This window comes from Rosa rugosa, chromosome 4 (genome assembly GCF_958449725.1).
Source record: "Rosa rugosa chromosome 4, drRosRugo1.1, whole genome shotgun sequence".
Classification (NCBI taxonomy): domain Eukaryota; kingdom Viridiplantae; phylum Streptophyta; class Magnoliopsida; order Rosales; family Rosaceae; genus Rosa; species Rosa rugosa.
In genome coordinates this window covers 8,130,431-8,141,082 of record NC_084823.1, presented here as the reverse complement: position 1 = coordinate 8,141,082, position 10,652 = coordinate 8,130,431, and the positions used below count along the sequence as shown (strand labels likewise).

The 10,652-nt window shown below is 36.1% G+C and overlaps 1 long non-coding RNA gene across 1 annotated transcript; it reads right to left on the bottom strand.

Annotated features, from left to right (window-relative positions):
* Positions 1 to 245: 245 nt before the first annotated feature.
* Positions 246 to 8,942, bottom strand: LOC133707139 (uncharacterized). The gene is made up of 3 exons (XR_009844934.1): positions 8,577 to 8,942; positions 5,681 to 5,767; positions 246 to 770 (listed from the first exon to the last, which is right to left on the bottom strand). It is a non-coding gene; the product is annotated as an uncharacterized LOC133707139 (long non-coding RNA).
* Positions 8,943 to 10,652: the final 1,710 nt, after the last annotated feature.

The window sequence follows — 10,652 nt, the reverse complement described above, 5'->3', positions numbered from 1 at the left end:
ATCCATGTCTATATGCATTCTAGAGTAGCGATTGAATGACTTGAGACCCATTCTTATGAACCAATATCTAGGTAGATTAGGACAACATCAGTACCGAAATTACCTAGCCTTATTCATAATCTTTTTTACCTTAATGACTTCTAGGTGAGAGCTGTGCGAGAACATCACTCTAGGTTCCATTCTAGAAGCTAAGTTAAGTTGAAGACATCATTCTCTTAACATACCAAGTAAGAAAGATTTATAGGTTAAGATCAACACATCATTGGCTTAGCTTGGGTAAGGATATCCGAATGAATTGAAACAAGTTGGTAAACATATCATAGGTGTAATCATGGTCTAGTGGTTAGAAGTAGTTCCTAGCTAGCCTTTTATCATTTATTTCAAAACCCTAAAATAAAAACCCAAAAACAGTTCTTTTATTTTCGTCACCTTTCTGTTCTTCGTTTTCTTTTATTTATTTGACATACCAAATAAACCCCAAAAATTGTGAAACCTTGTCAGCCTTTAGTTTAGTGTGTCTAGGTAGTCTCTGTAAATTTTCGTTGCATTTAGAGTAGTTTAGAGTCGTCTGCCAGTCAGTTCTTTTGGATTGGATAGATAAGGTTTTTAGTTTTAAATCGAGTCATAGACTAGTGATTTAGATACAATCCTCTGCATACGTGTTTATATGTAAAGCTTCTCAAGTTCCTGATGTAGCACTAGTTCTGCCTCATCACTAACTACTTATCTGAACATCCATATCCTCCAGCCCCAAACTGCTTGAGGACAGCCTAAAGTAACACGAATGTGTTAGTATTAAAGTATTGGCATTCCACCAGCCACAAAACTCTTCCACATTAACCATGTGAAGTCCAAAAGTACTTTATTTGATTCCTTGAGAAAAACTGTTGAAAGCATGTGTGATGCTTTGATTTTTAAACATGCACTCGATCGGAGACCAAGCATGATGTTGGCTTTGCTTTTTAAGCATGCTTTTTGCTTTTTGCTAAAGAATAGCAGCTTTGTTTTCTGAGCATAGTTGTTTATTTGCAAATATGGGAAACATGTTTTTTAAGCATGCTTGAACAAAGTCTGAAGAAAAGTGCGGCATGGGTTCTCTCTCTCTCTCATGTGTATTTTCTTATGCAAGAGCCTGCTATTGTAAATGAAAAAGGAAAGGAAGAAGACCGGCAGCTTGGTTCTCCACCTTCTTATCACAAGAACCTTGCTGTCATGGAAGAATGGAGGAAACCACAAATCAGCTTTCAATCTCTCCTTGCTGTCCAATCATGAACTCGGAAGTGGGAAGAAAAGGTTTTTCCTTGCTGTCCACTTAATTCCTTCATGGAGAACATGCTGTCGAAAGAAAAAAGGGAAGGACATGGCAGCTATGTTCTCCATCTTTCCATCATGGAAACCTTGCTGTTAAAGAAGAGATTTCGATCTAGTCTTGCTGTTCATCTTGCTGTCCAATGATGAACACGGTTGTGGGAAGCAATTGGTTCCCATCTCGTCTTGCTGTCCACTCGATGCAATCATGAAGACCTTGCTGTCTAAGATGGAAGTGGCGAGCAAGTGCATCTGGACCTCGTGGTCTTACTCCAACCGAGCTGAAGAAACTTGGTTATTGTTCCGCCTATATATATAGGAGTTCTGTGGTCACTACAAGAGAAAATAGCAAAAGCGAGGAATTTCATTGTGACAACCCAAAATTCGTTGCAAAAACTTAACAAATACGAGGAAATTTCAGTTGTCGCACATGATCCCATCTGCGACAACCAATTTGTTGCATAAAGTAAGTATTTGTGACAAATTGACAGTTGTTGCCCATTTGACATTATGCGACACCCAATTCCTCACAAAATGTCAATTAGGCAACAATTTCTACCAACTGTCAGTTAATGTTTCTGTGACAACTTTAACATCCTTGCAAAAGATTAATTAGGCGACGACTTCTGGCAATTGTCGCTTAATGCTTATGTGACAACTGGATTTTTGTCACTGAAGAATGATTTAGCAACAATTTTTGTGAGTTGTCAGTTAATGTTTATGTGACAACCTTAACTTCCTCGCTGAAAATCAATTGGGCGACAACTTTAACTGGTTGTCGTTTAATGTTTATGTGACAACTTGAATTTCCTTACTAAAAACTAATTAGGTGACGACTTCTACTAGTTATCGCTTAATGTTTATGTGACAACTTTAATGTTCTCGCAAAAGACCAATTAGGCGATGACTTTTACAGGTAGTCGCTTGATGATCATGTGACAACTTGAATTTCCTCACTGAAACTCAATTAGGCGACGACTTCTACGAGTTGTCTATTAATGTTTATGTGACAACTTGAATGTTCTCGCAAAAGACCAATTAGGCGACGACTTTTATAGGTAGTCGCTTGATGATTATGTGACAACTTGAACTTCCTCACTAAAACTCAATTAGGCGACAACTTCTACTAGTTATCGCTTAATGTTTATGTGACAACTTTAATATTCTCTCAAAAGACCAATTAGGCGACGACTTTTACAGATAGTCGCTTGATGATTATGTGACAACTTGAATTTCCTCACTGAAACTCAATTAGGTGACGACTTCTACGAGTTGTCGGTTAATGTTTATGTAACAACTTTATTTTTCTCGCAAAAAGCCAATTAGGCAACGACCTCAACGGGTTGTCACTTATTGTTTATATGACAACTTGAAATTCCTCACTAAAAACCAATTAGGCGACGACTTCTATTAGTTGTCGGTTAAAGTTTATGTGACAACTGCAATTTTCTTGCAAAAGATGAATTAGGTGACGATTTCTATATGTTGTCAATTAATGTTTGTGTGACAACTTGAACTCTCTCGCTGAAAACCAATTGGACGAAAACTTGTATGAGTTGTCAGTTAATGTTTATGTGACAGTTTTAATTTTCTCACAAAAGACCAATTAAGCAATGACTTTTACTGCTTGTCGCTTAATGAATATGTGACGACTTAAACTTTCTCACAACCCACTGATATATCATAGAGGAAAATATCTTATTTTCTACCGTTTCTACGAAATTTCTCTAATATCGTCAAATATATGTGCGAAGATAAAAAATATTAGATATATCATATATCCCAAATATCTAATATATCTCCGTGGTGAATCCCCTCATAAAGAGGCAGGAAATGGCCTAATAGAGAGGCAGCTCAATATGTTTGTGAAAAAAACCTCGAGGTGAAATCTCTTAAAGCCAATCTGGGCAAGGTGAATCTAAATGAGGTGAAACCTCTCAATGTACGTTGATTTGGGTGAGATAGGAAATTCCCTCAAGGTGAATCCGTGTGAGGAGAAATCGCCTCAAAACGAATAAGAGTAAGGAGTAATCCCCTTAGGGTGAATCTAGGTGAAGATAAATCATCTCAAGAGAAATCCAAGTAAGGAGAAATCTCCTTAAGACGAATCTGAGTAAGGAGTAATCCTCTTGAGAGAAATCCGGCTAAGAAGAAATCCATCAAAAGAAAGAATATATAATACCATACTTCTACGAGTTGTCGGTTAATGTTAATGTTTAAGACATCCTTGTAACAGGCTAGCTAGTAGCAGTATTTTTCAAAACCATTTAGATAGTTACCCTTTTTGTATAAGAAATTATATGTATAAGATCCGCCATGCAGAGTGTATGAACCTCTTATGCATTTTATAATGTAAAGCATATTTTTTGTGCTTCAGGTTTCTATTCAATTTCATATCCAAATTAGCTAATAGATATCAATTTTCACTTTGGGTTGTTGCTGATATCATTTGTCAATGTTGACGTAAAAAATTTAAATTTCTCACTTAATTGAAAATGTGACAATTTTGTGTTGTCGCAATCAATTGTCGCCTAATGTGTTTTACTGATTGTCAAAAGTGATGAAATTACACGGTTGTCGCTTTTTCAATATGCGACACAATTGGTTCCTTGACGAAATTATATGAGACAAACAAGGAGTCTCGCATATAATTTTCTGCAACAAATGTATATGTGTCACATAATAATATATGCAACAAAAATGAAACCTCACAGTTATTTTTTGCAACAAAAATAAATCTCGCATATAAATTTTTGGTCAAACATACAAGCCTTGCAAACAGAATATGCAATGTAAATGAAGCCTCGTATATTAGAAATTGTAACAAACATGAAGTCTCGCGTATAGTATTCTATAACATACTTATGTGTCTCGCAAGATGTCATATGTGAGGAACGAATTGTGTCGCTTATTGAAAATGTGACAAACATACAAGCCCCGCATATGGAATATGCAATGTAAATGAAGCCTCATATATTAAAAATAGTAACAAATATAAAGTCTAGCATATAGTTTTTGGTAACACACTTGTGTGTCTCACAATTTGTGATATGTGAGGAACCAATTGCGTCGCATATTGAAAAAGTGACAACAGTGTAATTTAGTCGCTTTTGACAATCAGTAAAACACATAATGCGACAACTGATTGTGACAACCCAAAGTCGTCGCATTTTCAATTCAACGAGAAATTTAGACTTTTTACGACAACTTTGAGTTGTCGCCGATGACAATTTCTCTTGTAGTGGGTTCTTCAAGTTATTGAGAATAGTTTGATTTTCAATCCTTTGGTTGTAAAAGAGTTAGTCTCTTTGTTGCTCTGTTTTGTTCCATGTTGAAAACAGATTGTAAAACAACTAAGTGAGTCTGTCTAGTAAGGATTGCAGCAGTCATTGCAATCCCAGAGTTAATGTGTAATCAGTTTTGATTAGTGAATCATTGGGTTCTCAAGAGTTAGAGCCCCGCAGTGTTTTTGATCTCAATTGAGGTTTTCACTGCGTGACCAATGTTGTTATGTTATGCATATTCTCTGTTCTTGTTTATGTAGAGATTATAATCTGTCACTCTATCCGGAGTTTATACATCCTTATATTTACAGAATGTAATCAGTATGCTTGTTTTTTCTCTCATAAAAAATGAAATGAAAAAAGTGAATTTTTGTCACGACAACTAGCCACGCAATTTTTCTCACTATGGCAAAAGGCATACGAGAACACGACTACCTGTACTAAAAACAAAGCATTTATATTTCATTGGGTGAACTAGCCTGCCCTGAATATGAACATCTTACTGCATACCATTATAACTGAGCTACAATGTATTTGTTAGCATACAATACGCTATAGCCAAACTGAAAATGAGCTATTTTTGTCAAAAAACAAAAAAAAAACAAAACAAAACAAAAGGGAAAATATAAAAAAGATGAAAACAGAGTCTCAATGAGAATTTGTGTTGTCATGAATTAAATAGCTAGTCATCAATTTTACACGAATTAAAACAGACACCATATATACATATCCGAATCATATTATATATGCCTCCAAAGTTATTGTATGGATAAATTTTGGTGTTTCTTGCTGGTAGAACTGAGGCCATGAATATTGTAGTTATAGCATTAGACACAAACTACAAGAAGTTATAAGTTTCAGACGGTGGATACAAATCTTAAAATATATTGTGTCAAGCAATTAGTTCCAACTTTCAAACCTATTTATGTTGAACTATTAGGCGCACATTTAGTACCTGACCCTTTACACAATGACATTATATAAAAGACTACAAAACCAAAAACCCAAGATAGAAACGAAAGCAGAGTCATAGCAGAAAAGAACAACAGGAAACAAGAAATGTATGTATATAAGAGGTTCTTCATTACCAGAAGCTTCTGTACTAACGTGCACGTTTCTTGATAGCAACACTTCAGCCTTACTAATATGAATAATGTGGCATAACAGATAATGGTCTGTAAGGTATCGAACAATTGGTGGCAGTCAACAAAGAGTCAGTGAAGTGCATAGTAATATTGTAACACACATCAGCATACACCTAGAGATTTTATAAGCATAGAAGGCACGTTATCACTCTATATATACTCTATATCCATATATTCAATGCCCTCCTATCAAAAGCAAAAACCAAATTCCAAAACACGTTCGGGTCCATGTATCCCAAGTATATCATGCTTCAAACCCAAATATCTGATACGCCCAAAATATACGCTCAATTTAACCCTGCAATGATGTAGTCGTCAGTAGTAAAGGATAAGCAAGGATCGTTCAATGCCAGAGATTGAGGGTAACAATATTAATCACACAAAAGAAAACAAAACAAAACAAAACTAACACTAAAGAAAACGTCACACACAAAAAGAAAAGAGAGAAAGATGGAGGGACAAATAGGGGATAGAAGAGGGCACTGCAATCCTAAAAACGAAACTGATTTGGGGTTTTTGGGTTTTTAACGAAAATAAACAGAAAACAAAGAAAAGAACACGATTTTGAATTTAGGGTTTTGAAAGATAATGATGAATATGTTAGGAACTCGGAAATCCACCACCAAAATATGCTTGAAACAAATTTATCATCCTAGTTTCAATTATTAAGTCGTGAAAAAGGTTTCAATCAAGAACAAACCATGAAGCATGCGTAAGTTCTTATTACTTCCCTAGATTACTTAAGCAAGATGAACGCACCATTACTAAGCCTTTAGAATAAACAATCAAGGTATAGAACGCTATCCTATCAACAATTCATTCTAAGCATTAATCACATGTGGAAGTTTGATCGAAGCAAGTATGCAAAACTAGTGTGGAACGCCTACCTAGCATGCAATCCTTTTTATTTGGTTTCACCTATTGTCCTATAGGTTTTACTACCATTGAAACAAGCATTATTAACCGTTTAGGAGATTAAAATACCTATTTCTAGCCCCACTCACATGATCATAATATTTTATGTGCGCATTCATAAAACATAAACATGCAAGAGTTATCTGTAAACCAAAACCAAATAAACAATTTCACCACAAAGCAATCACGAAACTAGGAATCAAAAACATATCTTAGGGGCTTCAAACCTCGCCCCTAACCAAAGTAGATTAGCCACACATCGTCTTAAAATTTACAACTAAAAACATATGAGTTTTGATTTACAAGAAAATAAAAACCGTAAAGGAGAGAAGATGAGAGCCACGAATTCACTTTTAGGCAGCCTTGAACGCAAGAACTCCCCTCAAGATGGTACACGGCAAGGCTTGATGAAGATGGATGATGGTGTGCACGGTTCTTGCTCTTGGAGGACTTGGGAATTTCAAGACTTTGTGTGCTAGGGTTTAGGGCAGAAGATGGCGCTGTAGGGTGGTAGTTTGCAACGTGTTCAGCTGCTCTATATATATGTGGAGCACCCCCAAGTTTCCTTTTCCCTAGTTGCTTGAGAATTACTCTGATTGGTGCACAATTAAATGATTTTCAAGGCTTAATAATCTTCCCAAAATTTTGAGAAATCATTCTAGGACTCTCCTTCATATTTTCAGCAGCAATAACCTTCCATAGAAGATTTCTGCCAAACTGTCCTGTTTTGACTAGGATTCAATTTCTGACTCTGAAGCTTCCTTCTTGGACAAGGAACGACTTCGACTTGACAGGTTTCTGGATGGTTCTTGACTCCCACGTATTATATGACATCATATCTTCTAGACTGATCAACAAATTTCTGGAAAAACTCCAATTAAATCGCCGGAAAAGATCTCCCAAAAAGCTTCGTGAAAAGCTGACAGTTTCTGCCTTATCGGGAACCTTACTTTGAATTTGATTTCCTGCTGTCTCGTTGATGCTTCTGACCAGTTCTTTGGCTCTAGTTAAAGTATAACATCATGTCTTCAAATATTTCTGGCCCTTTCTGCAAAGTTACAACTGGAATGACGCAAGAATTGCTCCTCAAAACCGTTCCCAGAAAGCTGATTCTGAAACTGCAGTTTTCTGCTTTGCAGCAACTGTTTTGTACAATGATTTCCGTGGACTTCCCTTGTAATTTCTGGCTAAAAGGTTGATCAAAATTAGTCCTCTGCATCAGTACTTCATGTTCCATGGCTTCGTTTCTCCCTTTGAGCTTCTATTTCTCTTGAATCACTCCACGAACTACCTAAAAAGAAAACAAAGTTAAAACTGACTTTTTAAAGGAAATAGCTAAGAAAAGTGTAGAGGATTGCACATTATATTTGTCGCATTTATGCTCCTATCAATACCACCAGGCATACAAAATTGTCCAGAAAACTCAAAAGGGTTTGAAGCTTAATGAACATTACTTAGCTCTAAGTCCTAACTCCTAACCATGAAGATGAGCTGATCTGATTGGATTTTGTCCAGATTTGGATTTTGTGCATTTCAAAAGGTTCAAAGAATCGATCCTATATATATATATACATAGGGAGACTAGCTATTATTTGCAGAACCACAAATAGGAATGTACCAGGAAGAACTGAAACAAATTGAACAAAATCATCGAACAAAATCCAGAAATGCATAGATGAAGTGAACCCTTACACTCGACGAACAAAATCAAAGAGAAATAGTCGAGCTGAGTGAAAATCAGGAACGCACACCAAGTGTTCGACGAAATGACTATAACAAAACTTGAAGAATCAACCGCAATTACTCATAGAAAACCACAATCGAACACCAAGTATGTAAAATCAAAGCTTCGAAGCTAACAATCACAGAAAATTTCAGCAACAATCACATAAGAGTTGTGGATGGGAGAGAAGAAAGTACCTACTGTGGTCGGAGCAATGGGAGAGCGGAGGAGGCCAGAGCAATGGGAGGTAGGAGGAGGCCGGAGCTGGAAGGTAGAAGGAGGTCACTGCGTTTTGAGAGACGAGGCCGGAGCAATGTACGTTGTGAGGAGAGTGAGAGAGACGAGGGAGAAGTCTGAGTTTCGTAACGGGCCAATTTTATAAATGGGACAATTTTTTTGTGGGCTGAAATCACAGCGTGCAACGGGAAAACGCCGTAAATTTCAATAAAAGTGTGATTTTACGGCGTTCTTTACAAACATGCCGTAATTTTCTTTAAAAATTTGCAAGATTTACGGCAAGCATTTAATACATGTCGTAAATGATACTCATTCACGGCACGCATTTGATGCACGCCGTAAATCTTGCGTCGTGAATAATTAATTTTCCCGTAGTGTCAGCTTCTTCCTCAATCAAAGTTTTATTTGTCTAAATTAGGGAGATTAGTCCCCATTCCTCCAAATAAACTTTTATTGCCCCCCAATAAGACTATATAAACTTTTATTTCCCCCCAATAATTCCTATAAACTTTTATTGTCTCCCAATAAAATGTTTTGAATTAATGTAATCTCCTCATCTTCTTCCTCAATCAAAGTTTTATTTTTCTAATTTAAGGAGATGAGTCCCTTTTCCCCCCAAAAAAACTTTTATTGCCCCCCACCCCAATAAAAGGTTTTGAATTGATGTAATCTCCTCATATTTTTCCTCAATCAAAGTTTTATTTGTCTAATTTTAGAGAGATTAGTCCCCCTTCCTCCAAATAAACTTTTATTGCCTCCTAATAAAAGATTTTAAATTGATGTAATCCCCTCATATTCTTCCTCAATCAAAGTTTTATTTGTATAATTTTAGGGAGGTTTGTCCTCATTCATCCTAATAAATTTTCAATGCCCCCCAATAAACTTTTGTTCCCCCCCCCCCCCCCCCAATACAAATAACTTTTTATTGGGGGGCAATAATAATCTCCGGCGACCTCTTCAGTGACCCATGAGATTTTTGACAACTTCTTTAGGGCATCCGGCGACTTCCTGTGAAATTCGGCGACCAGTGTTCAACGATCTCCGGTGAAGTCTCCGATGACTTCTCTCTCTTCCAAATTCTCTCTATGTGAAAAAGATGTGAGAGGGTAAAATGGTCTAAAAAAACACAAACTTATATGGGTATTAGGGAACAAAACCAATTATCGTATAGGTAATTGAGAAATTCATAAGTTGCACTACAAGAGAAACAGTCATCGACGACAAACCAAAGTTGTCGTAAAAAGTTTAAATTTCTTAAATTGAAAATGCGACAACTTTGGGTTGTTACAACCAGTTATAGCCTAATGTATTATACTGATTGTCATACGCGACGAAATTACACAGTTATCGCTTCTTCAATATGCGACGCAATTGGTTCCTTGCATATCACAAATTGTGAGACACACAAGTGTGGTACCAACATTATATGCGAGACTTTATATTTGTTACTATTTTTAATATACGAGGCTTCGTTTACGTCGCATATTTATTTGCGGGGCTTGTGTATTTGTCGCATTTTCAATATGCGACGCAATTCGTTCCTCCCATATGACATCTTGCGAGACACGTAAAAGTTTTACAGAATGCTATATGCGAGACTTTATATTTGTTACAATTTCTAATATACGAGGTTTTGTTTACATTACATATTCTGTGTGCGAGGCTTTAGGTTTGATCAAGAATTTATGTGCGAGACTTTTTTTTGTTGCAAAAAATAACTGGCAGGTGTCATTTTTGTTGTATATTTTAATATGTGACACATATGTATTTCTTGTAGGAAATTATATGCGAGACTTCTTGTTTGTCTTGTATAATTTCATCGAGGAACCAGTTGCCTCACATATTGAAAAAAAGACAACCGTATAATTTCGTCGCTTTTGAGCTTTTGATAATAAGTAAAACACATTAAGCAACAATCGGTTGCCACAACATAAAGTCATTGCATTTTTAATTAAGCGAGAAATGTAGACCTTTTTACAACAACTTTTTAAAAATATGTAACATCTTCATAGTTGTCGAAAATAAAAAAATGCAACATTA